Source organism: Rattus norvegicus, chromosome 11 (assembly GCF_036323735.1).
Source record: "Rattus norvegicus strain BN/NHsdMcwi chromosome 11, GRCr8, whole genome shotgun sequence".
NCBI lineage: Eukaryota > Metazoa > Chordata > Mammalia > Rodentia > Muridae > Rattus > Rattus norvegicus.
Window position 1 is genome coordinate 29489389 of NC_086029.1, and position 21296 is coordinate 29510684.

General features: G+C 37.0%; 1 long non-coding RNA gene across 16 annotated transcripts in view; it reads left to right on the forward strand.

The window, feature by feature from the left end:
* LOC103693508 (uncharacterized) overlaps window positions 1-21296 on the forward strand; it is a 490050-nt gene that overhangs the window by 193599 nt on the left and 275155 nt on the right. For 3 of the 16 annotated variants that reach the window (XR_010056233.1, XR_010056226.1, XR_010056230.1), the window contains exon 1: window positions 1-8627. This exon is cut by the window's left edge. The exons of the other annotated variants lie outside the window; for them this stretch is intronic. This is a non-coding gene — a long non-coding RNA (uncharacterized LOC103693508). The remainder of the gene's footprint in view (window positions 8628-21296) is intronic. 16 annotated transcript variants of the gene reach the window in all.

The window sequence follows — 21296 nt, forward strand, 5'->3', positions numbered from 1 at the left end:
AAAGTAGAATCCCGGTAGGGCTTCCAGCAATAGTTTGACTATCTAGGAAATGTACTTTACTAAGTACTAATTAAAAAAGATTTGTTTTCTTCTTCTAAGACCACATCAACACATTATTTTTAAAATTAGGATACAGTGTTGCTTACAGATAAGATTTCTTTTAGTGTTGAAACCAATGAAAGCTCAGAGTGTCATTGTCATTATAACATACATTATACACACATGTATAGTTTAGATGCTTTATTTTTATGATGTGATTTTATTTGTAAAGTTTTTTAATTTAACTACCCAGTTCTCTAATAGTTATTTTTTTGAAATTCATTAAATATAACACGTCACTTTTACTAATATTCAATGCTTTCAATAGAAAAGTAATATTTTATTATAATTCATTAAAAGTCTCTTCAATAGAGAAAAATATCATTTTTATTTTTAGATATATGAATGCCAAATATCCATGAAAGACTTTAGCTTTCAAAGGTAAAGTAAATAACATTCTATCTTAATTTTATCAAACAAAAATGCAAAAAACAAGGGAATTCAGCTGTTGGTCTTTGGCTTTTCTTTGGGAACCCTGGCATTCCAGAACAACATGTTTAGGACATGAAGATGGTTTCACTTATGACCCCCGAGAGGGATGCAAATTTAATGATGTTCTTGGTTAAGGTCATTTAAGGAAGGTTTGCCATGTGGGTCAGCAGGTAAAGGCTCTTGCTCTCAAGACTGATGGCTTGATTTCAATCTATGAGTTCCACTGGGTAGAGAGAACCATTAGCCAGATACATGCTACTCTGGAGTGCATTTGCTCGTGCACATGTATGTCTGTCTACATTGTGCACATAAACCAATCCATTGAAGTCATGACTTGAAGCCTTTTGCTGTGCTCTTCAGTGTACAAACTTCACAGTGTGTCACATACTCCTTTATATTTAGATTCACTCTGCATTTTAAGTGCTATATGATGACGAGCTCACACTAATGTTGACTCTAAAACGATTCTTCCTTGCCATCTTCACATCATACAATAATATTACAGGCTTATTTCTATCTATCTCCAATGTGCTCAGACCAAAATTTTGTCTGAGTAAACACACCAGGATGTTAAGCATGATTTGAACAAATCTGTGAGGGTGGTATATAGCTGTCTGCTGAGAGGCTCTGCCAGAGCATGACAAATACAGAGGCGGATGCTCGCAGCATTGAACTGAGAATGGGGTTCCCATTGGAGGAGTTAGAGAAAGGATTGAGGAAGCTGAAGGGATTTGCAACCCCATAAGAACAACAATACCAACCAACCAGAGCTCCCAGGGACTAAACCACTACCCGAAGAGTACACATGGATAGACCCATGGCTCCGGCTACATATGTAGCAGAGAATGGTCCTGTTGGGAACCAGAGGGAGGAGAAGCCCTTGGTCCTTACAAGGCTGGATCCTGCAGTGTAGGGGAATGTCATAGCAGGGAGGTAGGAAGGGGTGGGTAGTAGTTGGATGGAGGAAAGGGGATAACATTTGAAATATAAAAAATCCCCTGAAAAAGGTAGAGAGGTATAAGTGGATGGTTTATATAATGGAACTCTTTTTTTTTTATTAACTTGAGTATTTCTTATATATATTTCGAGTGTTATTCCCTTTCCCAGTTTCCGGGCAAACATCCCCCTCCCCCCTCCCCTTTTTTATGGGTCTTCCCCTCCCCATCCTCCCCCCCTTGTTGCCCTCCCCCCAACAATCTAGTTCACTGGGGGTTCAGTCTTAACAGGACCCAGGGCTTCCCCTTCCACTGGTGCTCTTACTAGGATATTCATTGCTACCTATGAGGTCAGAGTCCAGGGTCAGTCCATGTATAGTCCTTAGGAACTCTTGAAAGATGCTAGAAATTCAGTTTTGGAGAATTGATTGGGGAAAGAAATTCTGGGTGTATATCTGGCACATGCCATTCACTTGAAAGTTCTGACATTAACCAATGCTCTTATACGTAAGAAAGAGCAAATAGATGCCCACTCGGTCATCACCATTTAGAGTGCCAAAGAAGACTTGGGCATAACTTCTTATATTAATCTCAATGATATGCTATGCTTGAAGAAAAATAAGTTACCTTTTCACAAGAGAAAGGTTTTCTTAACAACATTTAGAGCAAAACCATTTCTCAGTGGTGGCTTAGTGGTAGCCTCCATATATTTTTGAAGAAATGATGAAATTTTGAAACAACATAAACAATTGTATTTTGTTGTGCAGATAGATAATTGTCAATACTCGCAGTTTTCATGAACGTCTTTCCATGGGACAACCATTGTTATATGTGTATTATCCTCCTAATATAAAAGGGGTGAACACCATGTTAAATAAAAATATATTTCTGATCCTGAATCTGGGTGAGCTGTCGGTTTAAATAGATCTGAAGTCATTTGCCAAACATTTGAAAAAATTTAGAATATAATGCTAACTGAATTAGCAGATCTGCAAATAAGAAGATATCTATATAAAGTAAGGGTGTGGAATGACGGGAGAAGCTGGTCTAAGGTAAACAGTATTAGGATAACATATTCACAAACGTCATATTAGAGGCTGGCGGCTATAGGCAATCATAAGGTTATATAGGTTTGAAAATTTCTGAGGCACTGCAAGATGAATGTTGTTACTACCGGAAATGATAAGTATACAAAGTAATGAATAAATTAACTACTTACTCATTAAGTAGTATATTCACATATCAAAACATTACTTTGTATGCCATATATAAGTTATACTATACAAATATAGATTGTGTAGAGATGTGTATATATTGCATAAATGTATATATACTGCATATATTATACCACATATAAAAGGATTTTTAAAGTATTCAACTATTACTAGGGTTGGTGCAGCATTGTTTATCTTTTATTTCAGATAATTTACATGTAAAGATGACATTATTTTTCATAGTTAAGAATAACTTGACACAATGCTTCTGTTTTGTAGACATGAAAGGCACAGTGGGTGTGTTTCTTTTGTTTGCTGAGATGATTTACACATAAACAAAGCTCACAGATGCAACAATATTCGTGATTTTGAGGCAAGAATAAATAATCAAAATAAAGTCCTTTTTGGTAGATGGCATGAAGTAGCTTTGGCAACAAGATTTCCATTGATAATTTCTAGGTAGATCTTTTTGTGTGTGTGTAAATGTTCCTTTATACATTTTAATGGATGTAAATCATATTCTCCTCATATTAGAGTGAGTACAGAAAGAAAATTCTGTCCTGGCTTCTTATTGTTTAAAGGGCTTGATTCTCTTTTTAGTGAGACTTCAATGATAAGTCTGCTCATAAGTTTTTGTTAGGTCTGGTATTTTATGTTACTTTAGGCCTGTTTTCTTGGAGCGATCATGTATGCTAATTAGAAAGAAAATAATTTATCGGGAGCTGTATCAAATACAGCCTTCTAAACGGTGCGAGATTATCCCAAGCATCCATATTGTCCTTGGACTTGGCTGTTGTATTACGCTTTAAATGGAATTGATTGTGTGGTTGTAATGAAAGTAACAGATTGATTTCTATCCAGGCTCACAAAGAGTAAACAGAAAAGCATTCCTGCCTTGACCTACATTCATAACCAGTGCAATCTGCTGGATTTAGTCTCAAATCTTATGAGAGACAACGGGCCAATGCAGTGAAGAGGGTCTGAAGCTTAAAATTTTAAAATAGTCCTTCGTGATTTCTCAAGTTGTCAGTTTTGTATCAGTTACATCATAGTCACCTAAGAAATATTTATCTTCTCAAAAACCTTTGCATAATTTCTCATGTAACTGGCAATATTAAACTAGGGTCCTTATGAATATGCTAAAATATTGTCACAAATTTTGAAATAGTAGCATGTATATGCCTTGATATGGTTTGAATGGTGCTCCAGTGATTTAAGCTAGTGACATTTTTAAACTTTGGATTTATTGACTTTTTTTTAATGGCTAACACATTTTATGTATGAAGTACACCGTGGAATACTAGTAAACACACAGCATCGCTACAGTTTACTAATCGTGCTCTGGCTTTTATGAAGGGGCCTGACTGCTGAACTTAGAATTGTATTCTTCATTGAATAATGAAATGTTTGTTTGTAATAACAAACACAGCATGCTTCGTTCATCTTTTCTTCATAGTTTAAAAGACAAACACAAAAAAGTATTACCACTATACACACACGACACACAGGCACACACACACATATAAATAATATATATATATACATATATTACATATTTTTAATTCTAGCAATCAGGACTTTGAAAGCCTGTCTCCTATTTATCCTTCTTTAATAAAACTCGAGTAAACAAAACAAAGAATTCAATTTGAAAAGTTATTTTTGTTATGAATGGAGGAGTGGAAGAACGAATAAAAGAATTTACAAACAACAACATAACAACAACAAAACAACAACAATAAAACCCACCCCCAAGAATTCCTGTGTAAGGAGCAGTTGTTTCTCACACATTCTGTGACTCTTTGGGATTTGTTTTGTGTTTGGGTAAAACACTTTAGTGTAATGATGCCTAAATGAGACAAAACAAAACAAAATAAAAACAAAATGAAACACATAAAAGTTGGAAACGACAAAGAGATGAGGCAAAACAGAAAAGCGACTAACACATTTGACTCCTGGTGTTTCGGAGTCGTAGCTTCAAGCGTTTTCTATTCTTCCCAGCCCACTCCATTACCCTGCAGGTTGTGGCAGACAATTCCCAGGAAAGGCTTAGACATGGAGCCCTGCGTGCTTCTTGACTCCATTTTAAACCTTTTGTTCACACCAGGGTGGCATTTTTTCACACCACATGTGGCAATTTTGACTCCTATCCAACTTGTCTTACAAAATCAAAGTCTGCAGGGTTTTTTTTTCTTTTTCTTCTTCCCCCTCCGTTCACAAGGCGCTTCCTGAACTGTGACTGCCGGTGAGTCTTCCTTGGCTATTGGTGCGGAAGTTTATGGCAAAATGTTTTCCATAGAAAAGAAGAAGACGGCAGAGTGAGAAGTGTTCCCCCTTGAAACACTGCGGATGAGTTCTTAGATAAAATAGATGTTAACTTTGCAAATATTCCTTGTGAAAAAATATAGTGAGCTTTGAGCTTATTAATTTTTAGCATTGTACTTAATGTTAATGATAAAATCAGAATAATTAAAGGAAGCACTAAGGAGACATAAATTCCAGTGTGGATCATGGCATTTTTAAATGCCATGCAACAATGAAACAGAAGTATCTGCGGGTCCATACTGTTTTCCCCCATGTCTTACAATATTCACTAACTGAGTGGATATCTTTTTATATATGATATTGAATGTGCTGTGCTTGGTACTGTTTTTAGCCAGGAGTGAAATAAAATATTCTTCTAAAACTGTGTGCTATGAACCACATCAGTGAAGTAATTACTCCTACCTCGTCTTTTTCAAAAGAACTTTATTTCATACTTATTAGTTTTCTTTAAAGGGTTGTCTCATTACTTCATATTTTATAATGGCAAATTGCAAAACTGTAGCCGAGAAATGATATAAAATGCACTCATCGGCAAGTAATAGAAGAAACAGAGTATTTTACCAGATTTGAAGGTTTGTGAAGAGGTTATTTCTAGGAAGGAGCTGAAGGAATAAAAATTTCTGAGTGTATGTGACATTATAGATAATAAGGCAAGTAAAATTATATGTAGGCTTTCCTTGGATATGCTTAGCCCATTTTCTTTTATTTATTTATACTGAAAAGAACATTTAAAACTAGACATCACAAGCATTCCGTCAACATACATATTATTTCATTATCTGTGTGAGGATGCCAGTAGAAGGCAGTTATTTTAGTCAACACATGAATGGTAATTACATGACTCTTAGTTTTTCTGCAATAGTAAAGTAATCATATGTTTTAATTGTGACAAATCACGAGGAGAAAGGCAAATCAGTTATTGGAAGCCATAGTAAATATCTGTGAAGTATCAAATATTAAGATCAAAGGGACTTACTGTTTATCGTTTTCATATGAAAATATATCAAGATTGTTGCCAAAAAGCCAGCATGAAGGAACAAAATGTTTTCAGTTAATGTGAGATGCATGTTTTATATATCAAAATAACACTATTGTGCTTTAAGAAAAAAAGTATGTGGCAGGTACGTCTGAGGACTGTGGCTTTTATGCCTTCGTTCAGACCATATGTAAGAAAATTCACTACATTCGAATTATTTTCTGCAGTGTATAAAGTAAGAAATGTATCTAGTAAATTGAAAAGACCTCAAGGAAGAAGTATGCACAAGCTCACACTTATACACAGTCATGAACATGCATGTTATGGATAACTATAAAATAAGAGGTAGTCAATAGGAACTTGGGAGAGAGAGGGCAGCCTGCTGTAAGATTTCCAACAGGAGATGACTAGTAGACAGAACCTTGCAGCTTTCCTTTAACACAAGGCAATTATTTTGGTTAACTTAGAAAACGGATAGAAAACATAAAGCATACGATTTCCAGGAATAGATAAACCCAGAGTAACTGCTTAAAACTGAATTGCAGAGGGCATTATATTCCGGGATTTTTTTTTATGATGAATATTTATAAAGGACATTGTTTGCTTCTCAGTTAATTTAGAAACTGACCTTTGTACGAACAGAAAGAAAAGCATCTTTGCACCCAGAAATAAAATTTACAGAGGTCAGATAAAATTATTTTCATTTAAAGTGGAACAAAGAAGTTAAAGACAAGAAAATATCTGGTCAAATAAGAACCCTCACAGAATGCTAACCAGAATCTAAACAAACAAAATAAAACAAACAAAAACCCTAGCAAACGATATAACCCTAAGAATCTTAAAGGAAGAAAATATTACCTAGGTATAGTACATTTATGAAATAAAAGTTACCTACTTTTGCAGCAAAAACACGTGTGTTGAAAATAGGATTGTTGCATTGCGTGGCAGAGAACATACAGCCCATCTAACTCATCTTTCTACACTGTTAGAAGGAAGAAGCAGCTTGCATTGCTTTTAAGTTCCTTCCTTTGCACCTTCTCTGCCTATTCCCTCTTCTGGCCAGTGCATCTTCTCTGTTAGGAGAAACAAAATACGATCCCAAGACAGACATACACAAAATAAACACTCACGAGCCACAGAGACATAGGCTTGCTGCTTTTCTTTCTAGCTTTTTTTGTTGTTGTTTTTGTTTTTTTTTTATGAGCTTATGTATTCTTCCACAAAATTCAGCTTGTAAGTAATCCTGCTCTACTTCAGGCTAGATGAAAAGGGTTCTCATTGTGAATTATATTTCATCTGTCACAATAACTGTCTTTATTCCGCCACGGTCCTCCCCGTTGCCTTTGGCAATTAGAGGAAATATGTGTGCCTTTAAGTATGAACTACTGGTTTCTTCAAATCAAACCAAAACACTCCTGATGACCCGGGCAGACAATGCTCTGTAATCACCGTGCTGGAGAAATGCACCCGAGACATCCTGAAGTTAAGAGTTTCACAAGGGCACGGTGAAATCCTGCCTTCGCCAACGAGCAGGTGGCCTAAGTCTCATTAGCCTAAACATCAGCTGTTGGGGAACAGCAAGGAAATTTCAGTTATATTTTTAAAAAATGAAGTGCAATCACCTTTTAGTTACTTTTCAGTTAAATCATGCCGGAAGACAGATATTACGAATATATTCCATATACTAAATCATAATAATTTTATTTTTTATTTGTACTCTCTTAAGCACAAAAGAAATTATGTGCCTTTAAGTATATCCCAACACTTCCAAATAATATTTTTGCTGATGTTTAAAGTAGGAGAAAACAAAGAAAACAAATTCCTTTTAAATAGAGTTTACCAAACACTTTCGTTCAGCTTAAAAATCAATGTGATTATCCGGTTTACTTACTCTTGTAAATCACTGAAATCACCTTGAGAGGCTCAAGTTCACCTTTCTGGATTGAGCCTATGAAATAACAGACACCATCAAGTCGTCCCCGTAAAAGGGTAACTTAGCTAGTCAGCTTGATAGAGTGTAGTAAAAGTTAGCCCACTTCTACCTAGGAAGCTACAAAAAGACCTAAGACAGCTAGCTACAAATGAAAACAAACAGAGGACAGGAGGGGGGGGGGAGTTCCGTTTTCACACCAAAACAAAATCCGTGCTGGTACAGTATCCCAAGCAGTCTCCAGAACAGCTGGATAAAGGCATACAAATAATTTAAACCAACCCAAAATTCATCGAGTCTGAAGAAAGAAAGAAAGGGAAAAAAAAAAAACAACTTGAGACTAAAATGAAAACCTTTTGGCCCACAGCACAGGTTGGGCACAAAAGTGCTGGCTAAGCTATCTGTTTCACACATGCAACGACAGAAGGTTCGATATTCATTCGATCGATGAGTGAAAAGGCACAATGGCAAAATCAGACAGACTTCTTTTCAAATACGGATCTCCAATGTCCCCCTCCAGTCTGCAGCTGCACGGCTGGTGGTGTGGCTCAGACGGAGCAAGGGTTACATCAAGGCTGCTCTCTGGACCGTGCAAGCAGTCTAGACCAATGGCCTGCAGCATCATGCCCTTTGAAGAAGAGGCAAGTTCGGTCATGATGAAGAAGAATCGAGGCGTACCCCCTTTTAACAATAGGCAGCAGCTTGGAGGCTGCAAAGAGGTAAGCAGGGTAAGGAGAAAACAGCATCTGCTTCCATGGTTACAGGCCAACTATGAGAACCTTGCTTTTCAAGGGAGTCTGTTCTCAGGCTCCCTTGTGGGGTGCGCTGTGCATTGTAAGAGAAGGCAGGTTCAGCTGAAATCGCAGAGTTATTTCAGAGTAAAATGATATGGAGCGCACGGCTGGCGGGGGTGGGGTGGGGGCAGGAAACAAGTCACATGACTTAAGAACAAGACTTGGGCTGTTTTGAAATAGAATCTTTTTTTTCTTATAGCAATTTAGATAAAAAGTAGATGTGTATAAAACCAACAGCAGTGACAAACATGCTCTTAATTTCTTTAGTTTTATGTGATCAAAGGTCAAGGGTCAAGACACTCTTCTCCCAGGGGCAGGACCTGAAAGCCTGAAAGCCTATTGTTAGTGTAGCTTTATGATGATGTATATTGTTGTAAAAGATTCTCTCTCTCTCTCTCTCTCTCTCTCTCTCTCTCTCTCTCTCTCTCTCTCTCTCTCTCTCTCTCTCTCTGCCAGACCGTAACCTGAATGTATGTACATTTTTCTGAATGTCTCTGACTTTTATTTTCTCTGATGTCATAAGCAATATTTTCTCATTTTATCTTCAATTCTGTGGCTATATCCCGTTGGAAAACCTACTAGGCTTGGGCAGAACCTTCCTCAGTACAGTGTTAGTATTTTAACAGAGCGAAAGGACTCTCCTGTCCTTACAAATGTGCTCACAGACAATTCAAATCGGTAGCAAACAAACCCACAGTGTCTGGCAATTGTTCTTTTCTTACTGTTCTGGTCTTTGTATTTCACTCGCCCCGTCTTGGTTCAGTCATTCTGTGGGTGCAGATGTTAAGTTTTCCTTTCTGTGAGAAGAGAATCTAACATTTGGAACTAAGGAAACCCCAGCAGCTACGGACAAACGTTTAACAAACATGAAATAAGGTGGATTCTGTATCGTTAGCGAGATCCTCAGTAGCCACGCAAAACACAGATGTACACATACTACAACAGACAACATATTGATCCCACCAGAGTTCCATGTTGGAGGTCAGGTTCTGTCATTTTTCAATTATGTGCTATAGATATGTCATGCCGTCTATGCTTTGAGCCGTAAAATAAAAAAATAGGGGAATGGAGGAGAGAGTGGTCCAAATGATGATGCACGCGACAACTTCAGATTTATTCTGTAGAGGAGCAAATTGAATTGAGTGTGCCGGGGAGTGATTCCGTCCTTCCTTCCTCAAGAACAGGTCCTCGACATCTGAGGTGGTAAGAAGTACTCCTCTGTGGGCAAGCTAGAAAGGAACGCCATGCGGACCTGAATTTCAAAATTCACTTCAAATACCCACTCCCGCAAAGCATTCTTTTGAAGCTTTACGCAACCAACTCACATGATTCTGACCATTTTAATCTTTTCATCGAGAAATCAGAAAAGTGCGTTTCTAGGGGGTTTCTCTATTGTGGTTCTTGTTCTGAGCTGGGTGCATATAAGCTCATGAGTAAACACGTGTATGCTGCCTGCTTTCTTTGAATAGGTTGAGATTCATCTCTCTTTTTCCCCCTTATTTTAATGTTGAGAAAATATCTGGGGCAAGACATGAACCTTCAAATTAGTACACACAGTGAACATATTACCTTCATGCAACCATATTGTACTTTCTTTATGTAACAGAACAAACATGTTGAGGTATTTCAACATCAGAGAAACTCTGAAGCACCAACTGATCATACTTTCTGCCAAAGGTCAATGGTCAGATGTTTTGTATTAGAAAAACTTACCTGTAAGTTATCCAGAGAAAAATTGAGGAAGCCCAAGTACAGTAAGGCTTGCACATGAAGCCTGTGGGCTGTAGGTAAGGATAAAGAGGCTATCCCATAGTTTCTGGTGGGAGACTCAGAGCGAGAGCTCTTCATCCCTCAAGTTAACCTTTAAAATGTATTTATTTTTATGAGTATTTATATGTAAACGTAAGCTATGCTTACTTAAATAAGGGTATAAATAAACACCTGGAAACATTCTCAAAGTATATATGATAGTTTATAAATTACTCTCACTTTTATGTATTAATATGTACAGGAGAATATTTAATATTGAACATTTAAGGGAAAATAATAGCTTTTTTTCCATTTTCTTTTATCTGAGGTATTAAATTGTTGATTAGTATCTATACTGTATATAGTTATCACAAATGCCCAGAATATTACTAGATTTTCTGGCTGGAAATATTTCTTAAGATTGAAGTTTACAGTAATTATTACGATATCCCTGTCACAATATTAAAAAAAAACCCAAATCATATACTATGTAACATGTGTCCACAGGAGTAAAGACATCGAAATTTTCTGTCTCCTCACCATGTGGCAATGTCTTGAACATAGCATGTGCTCAATAAATAGCTCCCATGAGAGGTAGGACAGAATCATCCACAGTTGAATGTTTATTATTTTAAACTTTTAATGACTTTTATATAAAATTGAATATTTTTGATCAACAATCAGAGATTACTATGCGTTCATACCAGAAGTATACGATAGAGCCTTCTTATATAGTGTCCTTTGTCTCAGTGTCAGTTGTAGGTATTATAAGGAGGGAAGGAGGAAAGTGATGTAAGAGGGATGGTACAAATTATACAATTTTCATATCTTAAAATTGATTTATTAGTTACACAGTTTTGACATTTAAAATATCAATATCCCTAAAAAAGGCATATCACTGGCAATCAACTATTTATAATCTGATCATCCTAACCTCATGATCAGCTAAGGCTGACTTAGAGCAGGTATCCAGAACCAATCTACACCATTATCTTCTTACACCCCCTGTCACAAACAAGATTTTCATTAGCTTGAGACCAGCAGAAGCAAGAAGTATTATCCATGGAGGCAAACCAGGGCTAGAGTAGCATGTGTTTGCATGTCTTTATTACTGTAGCCTGAATCCTTCCCTGCATTTTTCTCTATAATTAGGTCATGACCACCATGGTGAAATTGAGTTCAAACACATTGAAGTTCAAAACTGTTTAAAGTAATAACAAATATTAGATATAGAAGATGGACAGCCATGGGAGATACTGGACAGTAATTTTTCTTTCAGTATTTGGCTATCATATCAGAAATAAATACTTTGGTCCTTTTATTTATTTAGGTAGATACACACTTGTCTTTATCCCTTCACACTGCTTCTATCAAAGTAATATAATTCTTGAACACACCTACATTTCCTAGACTCTAGAGAACAAGGTAGGAGGGTTAAAAGTTTGAGACTTTTATCAAGAAAACAAAGAGAGAAAGCAGTACCTTTCAATATTCAATTGTCAAATCAGAGCTAAATTAAGCTCTGGTAACAAGATCCTGAAAACAGGCAGTCATTTTTTAAAGGTGTCTGTGGCCCAGCCACATCTCATTATGTTTTGGTCTTAGAAAACTGAATTGATGAACCTTTTTAAGCAGTGTGTGATTATCTATAGCATATCATTTAATTTTAGGAATTTTATCTCATGCAATTCCCTAATTTACATCGTAAATTAGAGTTCTTAGAGGTAAACAACGTTTCCAAATTATGAATTATGGAATTTATCTTTGCCACGTGACTGAGTTTTACATACTAAGTGCCTGGGAATAGGCTAGATGCCCAACCTTTAAGGATGGATGTCTGGAAAGATTAGATATCTGGAAAGCTAAAAAAGAACTGACAATCCTGACTGGATTCAGTTCTAAAGTTAGAGCACTGAGTTTCATGATGACAGGCCTTGAAAGATATCTGGGCATCTACTGTAAACAACACATGGGGTATTCATAGGATGGTTCTAATTTACCTTCCTAAAGCATTCACCCTAAACACGAAGCACTTCTGCTCATAGCCACGGAGATATAGTTACACAATCGAAGGTCTGTTTTGGTTCAAACACTGGACCAGTCATTGGGAATTAAAGCTTATTTAACACAGGGTTTTGACTTTTATACAATTCACGGTATGGTGTGAAGACAGCTTGTGTGCCCTTCTACCATTAGAGAAAGTCAACCGAATAGAATTTTCTTACTTGAAATCAATATGACCATTGATATTAGGGATTCCCAGGCTTTCCATGTTTACTCTCAGAAGCCCATAGATTTATCTAGATTCTGTGACAAATGCCTCACAGGTGTTGGTCTGTCACACAGAGATCACAATCACCAATGTGAGGATAAGCAGGGGAGTTGGGGAGACAAGGCTGAAATCGCTAATGAGGCCTTAAATAAGGAGTAAGTGAAAGTTATAGGAATCAGTTGTCTCTAATCATATTCATGAGCATCTTCATGAAGTAGAAATTCTCAAAGGATACCTTTCATTCGTCACAAGGCAAATATGAATTCTAAGCATAACTGGAATTGGTCCAAGGATTCAATGTGGATGCTATTTAGGTGGATATGTGTGTCTGTGTGAGGTAAGCGTTTGAATACTTAGTAGATGTTTGTTGTAGCTTGGAAGCATATTAATGTTTGTCGTAGACGGAGCATATTAATATGATAGTCCGACAACTCTGTAGTCAACATAAACTCATGCGAGGCTTTATGTTTAAAGCTATACTGCCAATCAATGATGCAGAGGGACGGTTAAATAAGATGAAATATCAGAAACTAAACAAGATAGAATGTCACAAGCATGTCACAATCGATGCCTAATCTCTGTAACATGCCATACCTCTAAGAGCAAGTCGTATAGGAAATTCTAGAGGTCATTCTTAGGAAATATAAGGGCATAGTTAAAGTCATTACACTTAATTCTGCTAAATTGATCACCCTTCTGTCTGAGTGGGAAAACTGCTGACTGCGCAAAATGCTGAATGAAAAGTTCAAGGCTACAGAATTGTGCTGCTTACGCAAGAGGCCATTTGTACCATGGCATAAAGCACTCTAATGCTTTTAATGCAGACCATATGTTTGCACATGCACACGCATGCGCGCGCGCACACACACACACACACACACACACACACACACACACACGTATATATTTGAAAGTATTCACTGAGTTTAAGAATAATACCTACCTAAAACTAAATATGATGTATGTAGGGAAAAAACGTAAATTCTGAACACTGTACAATTTCAGAATGGAAAGTCATCTTCTTTGTGTTTTAAAACCTAGTATTGTCCCATGCAAAAAGTGTCACCCAAGTTTGCAAACAAATCACTGATTGACACTTAACACGTGAAAGGTTTTCAAATGATGTGTTTGCTGTCGGCGCCGAACGGACATGCTCATACTTTAGGTATTTTTATATATGGGGTGAGTTTATCAGCCTTCTTATTGTCCAATTAGAGTTGTTTCTAGATGGAATTTCACACGCATATTTCCTCTCTTACTTCCGTCTGTACTAAGATAGGAAAATAATGGAAAATAGATGGGGATATGAAAATCCTGAGATGCATTCAGAAATATCAACGCCGTGACGCTATAATAATTGATCACAAAACTCAACTCTGAACTCCCAAGAAATACTGAGTCTGAACTCTTAAAACTTCAAAATAACAATTTCCCCTTCCCCGTGGAAGAAGAAAGAGACCCTTCTCCCATTTCATGTACGAAGGAGGCAGATGTGTACTCATTAAAAGCCATGTACAGGTGTCATGGGTACTGCCTTCTAGTGATTAATTTTTTTTTATTATCCTAAGTTCAAAAAGCTATTCCCCTTAATTGGCACAACTCAATTTTCCTATTTGTGCTGAGATTCTGATCTGTTCCACACACCTATTCAGAGTGCCCATTTTTTTCATGTAGACTCCATAATGTTAACACATGTTAAAGTGAGCATTTCTTTATTACTTCTTTTTACCAATGGAATACAATTATTTTCTTCCCTTATATTCCTTTATGTTCCTGCTGGGATTCGTTTTTCTCCACAGCTAAATGACTGACAGCATAGTCCTTAATTCTCAAAAGACTGCTTGAATTTGTTTTATTTATTTATTTATTTATTTAGCCTATTTCTATGGATATTTTTTCCTTGAAGCACCATGTCATGTTACTAAAATAATTTCCTATACATTTTTGACACCATATATTCATATAAATCATAATATCATGTGATGATGCTAAGAATTCTTTATAAAACATTTAAGCTATAGTAATTACAGTTATGCAATATGAGAGTCATTTAAAGAATACTCTATTTTTGATAATTTAACATTTCTGTACAATGGTTCCTCTATTCTTATAAATATCCTTGTGTGTGTTGTAGCATGCACAGATGTAGCTGCCATGGTCTATGCACTTAAAGGAAGGCAACATTATAGTTTCAAATCAGCTAAACAGTTCCTCTTAGTTCCTCAACAGAGGCATTGTCCTTGGGCATTTATCTCTCAGTTGTAGAGTGTTTGTCTAATATATCCAGGCCCTGTGTTGGATCCCCAACTCTGAAAAGAATATAAATTCCTTCATCTAAAAACACTTTTCATATCCAAAACTGAGGTCAGGGTTGGAGTCTGAGACTCTTCAGTTTTAATAAACCCAAAGGAACAATAGTGCTGGTGGCCTGTGGGCAGAATTAGCAGGGCCAAGTCACTGGAATCCCTGTCATTGCTCCTGACTTCTTACAGAACGCATCTGTGCTTTGTTTTAAGTCAATTAGAACAGTTCTATGTCATAAAACAGTATCAGAGATAAGGGGGCAAGACATCTTGAGACTTACTCTTTCAATGTAACATGCTGTACCAATAACATAATTTTTATTGAAATCTGTCTACCTATCTTAAATTGATGAACTCAGGATTACAGTAATCCCTTAGTAGTTATTAAATTGTTTTTTTCAAGACAGGGTTTCTCTGTGTAACAATCCTGGCTCTCCTGGCTCTCAAATGGGTTTCACATTGTAGGCCTGACTTGCCTCAAATTCACAGACATTTACTTGCCTTTGCCTACTTAGAGTCAGGATTAAAGGTGTGTGTGCCATGCCCAGCAATAGTTATTAATTATATTATATATATTATATTACATATAAATAATAGTTTTTTATTCTCCTTTTGCCAATTCATTCACTTTTTCACTCAATAGGCATCTATCATACATCTACCGTTCACAGTTCATTGTGTTAGCTGTGGCTGATGTAACTGCCCCTTTCTATTTACTTACATTTTCAGTCCTCTCAAATAAGTTCATTCACTGAATTTGCTGTACACTCCTATATTTCTCCCTTCTTCAAAAGTGGCAGAATCACAAATTCAAAGGTTTCCATTTGTTTTCTTGGAACCAATGGTGTTTAATCAGATCTTGGGATTGACCAGCCAACCTAGATAAATGAATATATTCGAGATTGTGTTTAAAAAAAAACAAGAGGGAAAGTAATAGAGGAATAGCTCCAAAGTCAGCCTTTGGCCTCTATACTCACACATGCTATCATGACTTCATGAAATTATGTTCACACCCTCATGAACATACTGTACTCAGGAACACACACACACACACACACACACACACACACACCCACCCTACAAGCTTTGTGAAGAGAAACTGGAGACTCTCACTTCAGACACTCTTTGTGCCCTGGGTATTTTGGAGAAATGAATGTCCTGGGAAATCTTGAAACTTGATGCTGGGATTGGCCTCTGTCAAAAGACAATCTTAAGGCTAGCTTGTAGAATCTGAATGTAAATCAAGTGTCCTTGAAATGTCTGAGCTCTGGAGAGCTGAATGCCTAGTGAACTCAAGGTAATCTTTGGCCAGTTTTGTCTGAGGCCATCCCTCAGAGGCACAGTATAGTGGAGACTATGCCTGGCTCACTACTTAGCCAGTCCTCTATCCTTAGAGAAGAGATTTCTGTGAGAGTTGGCTCTTCTAGAGAATGGGAATAACTTCTCTCTATTCTCAAAGCTTGTGGCCAAAGATAAATATAGCCAGCAAATTTGTGAATGCTGATTCTGGAAGTTTCATGCCTTATACAGAGAATGAATTTCTCTGTTTATTTTTCCACATACTACCCTATGTCTATTAGGAATACAGTTAGATTATGTTCTGTTTCTCCTTTGTATGAAATATGATTCACTGTGAGTCATTAGAGTTATTTTTTTCGCCACTTCTAGAACACCCTAAAATCACTCACAAAGATGCAGCTTTTCCTTTATCCCATTAAGAGTTTCTCTCCATGTAAGACTTTACTACCTGACACAGCCATTCTGACCTTAGCTGAATGAACACTTCCTGAGATGCCCATCACCCTTGAGACACTCCCCCTGCCATGGGCTGTCTAGTCTCCTCTTTCATTTACTTCATGGCACTTTTCATTACCTGGAATCACCACCTTTGCTGATTTGCTTGTATATTGTGTGCCTTTTTAGTCGATACAACTTTATTACTTCATTATGTGATAGATACTGTCATGGGAATTAGCTATGAAACTGAGTCAATGAGTATGCCCTTAAGGAGATGGTCTCTAATAAATATTGATAACAGTAACAATCTATCTATCTATCTATATATTCTTAGGTGCCAGGAGGCAAAAATGCTGTGAAGACAAATGAATCAAGGTGAAAGATTAAACCCTGAAGGTTATTGTGCCATTTGGTATTTCATGTTAGGAATAGATTTCCCTTCTTAGGTGATAAGTATTAAAAGGTCAAGATGAAAAATAAAATATGTAGCTGGAGAAAATATGTCACTAGAATGGAGAACTGAGGGTGCAAAGCCTATGACATGAGGTATATTTGGTAAGTTCAAAGAGGAGAGAGAGATCATGGTGGCTTCAGGGCAGTAAGGCAGGTAGAGGGAGTAGATGAGAGCAGGAAGACTTTATTCTGAGTTCATGGAAACCTTTTGAGCACAGCATTCGCATGAATGGATCCAGGTTGCTCTGGCTGCTGGGTGGCGGTGGAGGGTTTATTAGATGTACAGCACGAACAAGGGGAGAATAGTGGGTGCTTGGATCCTCTAGTCTCATCTCACCAAGAGCTCCCTCCCTTCCTTTTCCCCTTGCTCCCGTTCTCCTTCCTTCAGTGTTTCCTGTTTGTCTTCCTCCTGTCTTCTTTTTTTACTTTTCTTCATCTTCCCTTCTTTTCCCCATGTGTTACAATTTTAAAAGATTTATTTATTGTTTATTATAAAGAGTTTTTTTAGAAAGTAATTCAACTCTGTTAAAAACGTTAAAGGTACCACAGACTCTGCCAAATGATGGAGAAAACTATTCAGAAAACATGCCTTAACTAAATAGTGCAGAAAAAGAATCAAGATTGTTTCTAGGTTTGGGTATTGAGGAAATGAAGGAATGGTCATTGCTCATAAATGCTGAAATATCTTCAAATAAAAGGATTTGGAGAATGACCATAACAAGGCTGATCTTGGGTATATGTTGTGTTTTTCCAAGTGGCAATGCTGAGTAGAATGTTGGATACACGATTTTCACTTTGAGAAAAGAAGACTATATTGTACTGCAAATCACAATTAGGAATAGCCTTTGAAAGGAATGGGCTCTCCTTGTTCTCTGTAATTGAAATGGGGGCCAATATCATGCCAGGTTTTCAAGGCCCTCATGCAGAACAAGTAAGTACTGTCCACATTGCCATTGGGGTTTCCTGAGATTAAAACAGATATCCTTTTGTTGGTGTTTCCTTTTAATTTAATTTTAATTTTACTTTGGGTTTTACTGGAGACTGAGTTTTGCATCGTAGCTCATGCTGGTCTTGATTTACTCTGTACCCTAGACTGAGACTGATCTCGGCAATTTTCCAACCTCAACTGCCAAGTGCTGGGATTATAGATTTGATATGAGCCACTATGCCTTGATACATTTATTATTCATAAAATAATGAGAGCATGTAAATAAAGTCTGCCGTAGACTGGATCCTCTTCTTGAACTTTCCCAGGTCTAGTTAATGGGCATGCTTTCTGAAACTAATCAGCCAAGCGTCACTGCTCATAATGTGGTCCCAGAACTCAGGGACTGTGTGTCAGAATTAAGTGGGTACATTTCAAAGTGGAGAATCCTGCACTAAAATGCCAGCCATAGTAAATCATAAGAACAGCCATGGTCCTGGGATCTTCATTTGCTTTCATTTTTTAGAATGATTTGCTGCCTTGTATCTGCCTAAATGATTTGGTGTTGTGTTGCAGTGTTTCAATATAAAGTAAAATACTTTTCCATACTTTAATAAATGTATTTCAGTTTAATGGTTGTTTGCATTGTTTATGTATTTGAATTGCCTTGCTCATATTCTGGGTTATTGGGATTAGAATATATTTAATTTCAGTCAAATAGATTTTAATGTCCTTTAAACAGAAAGCAAAATTTAATTGTTCTGCTTTTCCTCAAAAGTATAATTTTAGGATATACATAGTTGTAGTAGAAAGTACTCAAAACAGAAAAGAAAGATAAAAAGAAAAGAAAAGAAGGAATGGAGAAAACCTTAAGTTGTAAATAATGAATTACAATGCACTTAAAGTATCAAATATTAGTGATTTCCTATTTGGGGCACATGACACAGCTGTGTTCCATTTCTCAGCCATAATATGATTTAAATAGAGAAAGAAAAATGATTGTGGCCAAGCAGTACAGTGTGGTAGGCAGAACACTTCCTTGCCTGCGTTCCTTCTTACTTGATAATTTTTTCCGTATTTCACATGGCAGATTCCTGGCCTTCTCCTTGCGCAGGTTGCTATGATTAGTAGCTCTCTCTCTCTCTCTCTCTCTCTCTCTCTCTCTCTCTCTCTCTCTCTCTCTCTCTCTCTCTCTCTCTCCAGCCCATCATGAGCATTTAGAGTGAGGGTAAAATATTCTCTTGTAACCTTAGCTTGTTGATTCCAGGACACAATGCAAAGAAGCCTTTCAGTCATTAGGTTTCCTAAGGAAGTGGAACACCTGAACCTACTTTTCCGTTAAGAAAGCAGATAATTGAAGGAGCTGAAGGGGCGTGCAACCCCATAAGAACAACAATTCCAACCAACCAGAGCTCCCATGAACTAAACCACCATCCAAAGAGTACACATGACAGACCCATGGCTCCAGCTGCATATGTAGCAGAGGATGGCCTTGTTGGGCACCAATGGGAGGAGAAGCCCTTGGTCCTGCCAAGGTTCCCCCACTGTAGGGGAATGTCAGAGCAGGAAGGTGGGAAGGGGTGGGTGGATGGGCGTGGGAGCATCCTCCTAGAAGAAGGCGCAGGGGGCATGGGACAGGGGTTTATGGACAGGAAACCTGGAAAGAGGATAATATTTGAAATGTAAATTAAAAAACATTCAAAAAAAAGAAAGAAAGATAACTGAACTAGCATAAGCCTTTTTTTCTACTTTCAACACATTAGGAGTGTTTGTTGATATTTTGAATATTGACAATAAAGAGGTGGGTGTTGTGTGCATTTTCTAATACAGTTTACTACTGCAAAGTTTGACAAATTAAAATAAAAAGCAAAACTAACTACAAATAAAATTGTAAGCCAATGGCCACTGCGGTATTTTTTTTTCTTTCTTTCTTAAAACAACCACATGCCTAACAAAATATCCAGTAGCAGTGATTTGGAGGAAGTTTTTGTTCTCTGTTCTTTGAGGATTATAGCCACGTGTCTTAGAAGAATGCTTTGATGCAGAAGAAGTACAATGGCTCTGCTGGAGTTAACAGACAAAGTTTAATCCAACCAAGAGACGTGTTGCTAATAAATCAGACAGATTCTGGGTCCATACCTCCTAAGATATGTTGCTATGTCTAACAGTTTGTCCAAATAGTTCAGAACCAATGATCCCAGATTTCTAGCCAATCATCACTTACCTAATCAATGAATAATTATCTACAATGATCATTTGTGATTTGCCAGACTCCCGCATCCAGGTTCATAGGACAGCATTAAGGCACTGGAGTTCAATTTTCAAATCAGGACATTGAAATCAGAGCTAGCATGAAAAGTGGCTCATTGATTAGTATTCCACAGAGATTCACCATTCTAGCATGCAGATTAAAGATAAACTAATATACCGAAGACTCTACTTAAGGAGCTGTTTAGAGTAAATTATAGGCACTAAGAGTCAATTAAGCATTTTGGGTTATTTCCCCCTGTGTCCTTTTAGGGACACAAAACCAATGAAGCTTATATTATTTTATTCAATAAATGCAAATGTATGTGTACTCAATTGTTAGGAATACAGTGATTTATTATCAATGTTCAGTATTAGATTATGTCATTAAGGAGGCCAAGCGTTAGTTTTCCATGAGCTAATGAGATTAGCTTAGTTGTGTCCCTGGAATTCATGTAAAGGTAGAAAGAAGAAAAAAAATCACACACAAGACCTCTATCCTCCATACATGTACTGTGGCATCACACACATGACCTCTGTCCTCCATACATGTACTGTGGCATCACACATGACCTCTATCCTCCATACATGCACTGAGGCATGCACACACCTACACTCACATATAAAAGCTCATACATATTCACACAATAGCAATAAAGTAAAGCATTTTAAAGAAATTACGTATTCACTGAACAAACATAATACATGCTATATATGCATATGAATATACATATAATTAAATCTTTATATATTTTCAGTTAAAAAACATAGACCATATCAACTTGAAATGAAAATGTTGAATCATTGGGTTATAACTTTCCATTCGGCTGCTCTGTATTTTCATGGTCTGGAGAGTAGCCTTACTTAATGTTTGAGTTTCCACAAATTCTGCCAAGTCCAGATGAATT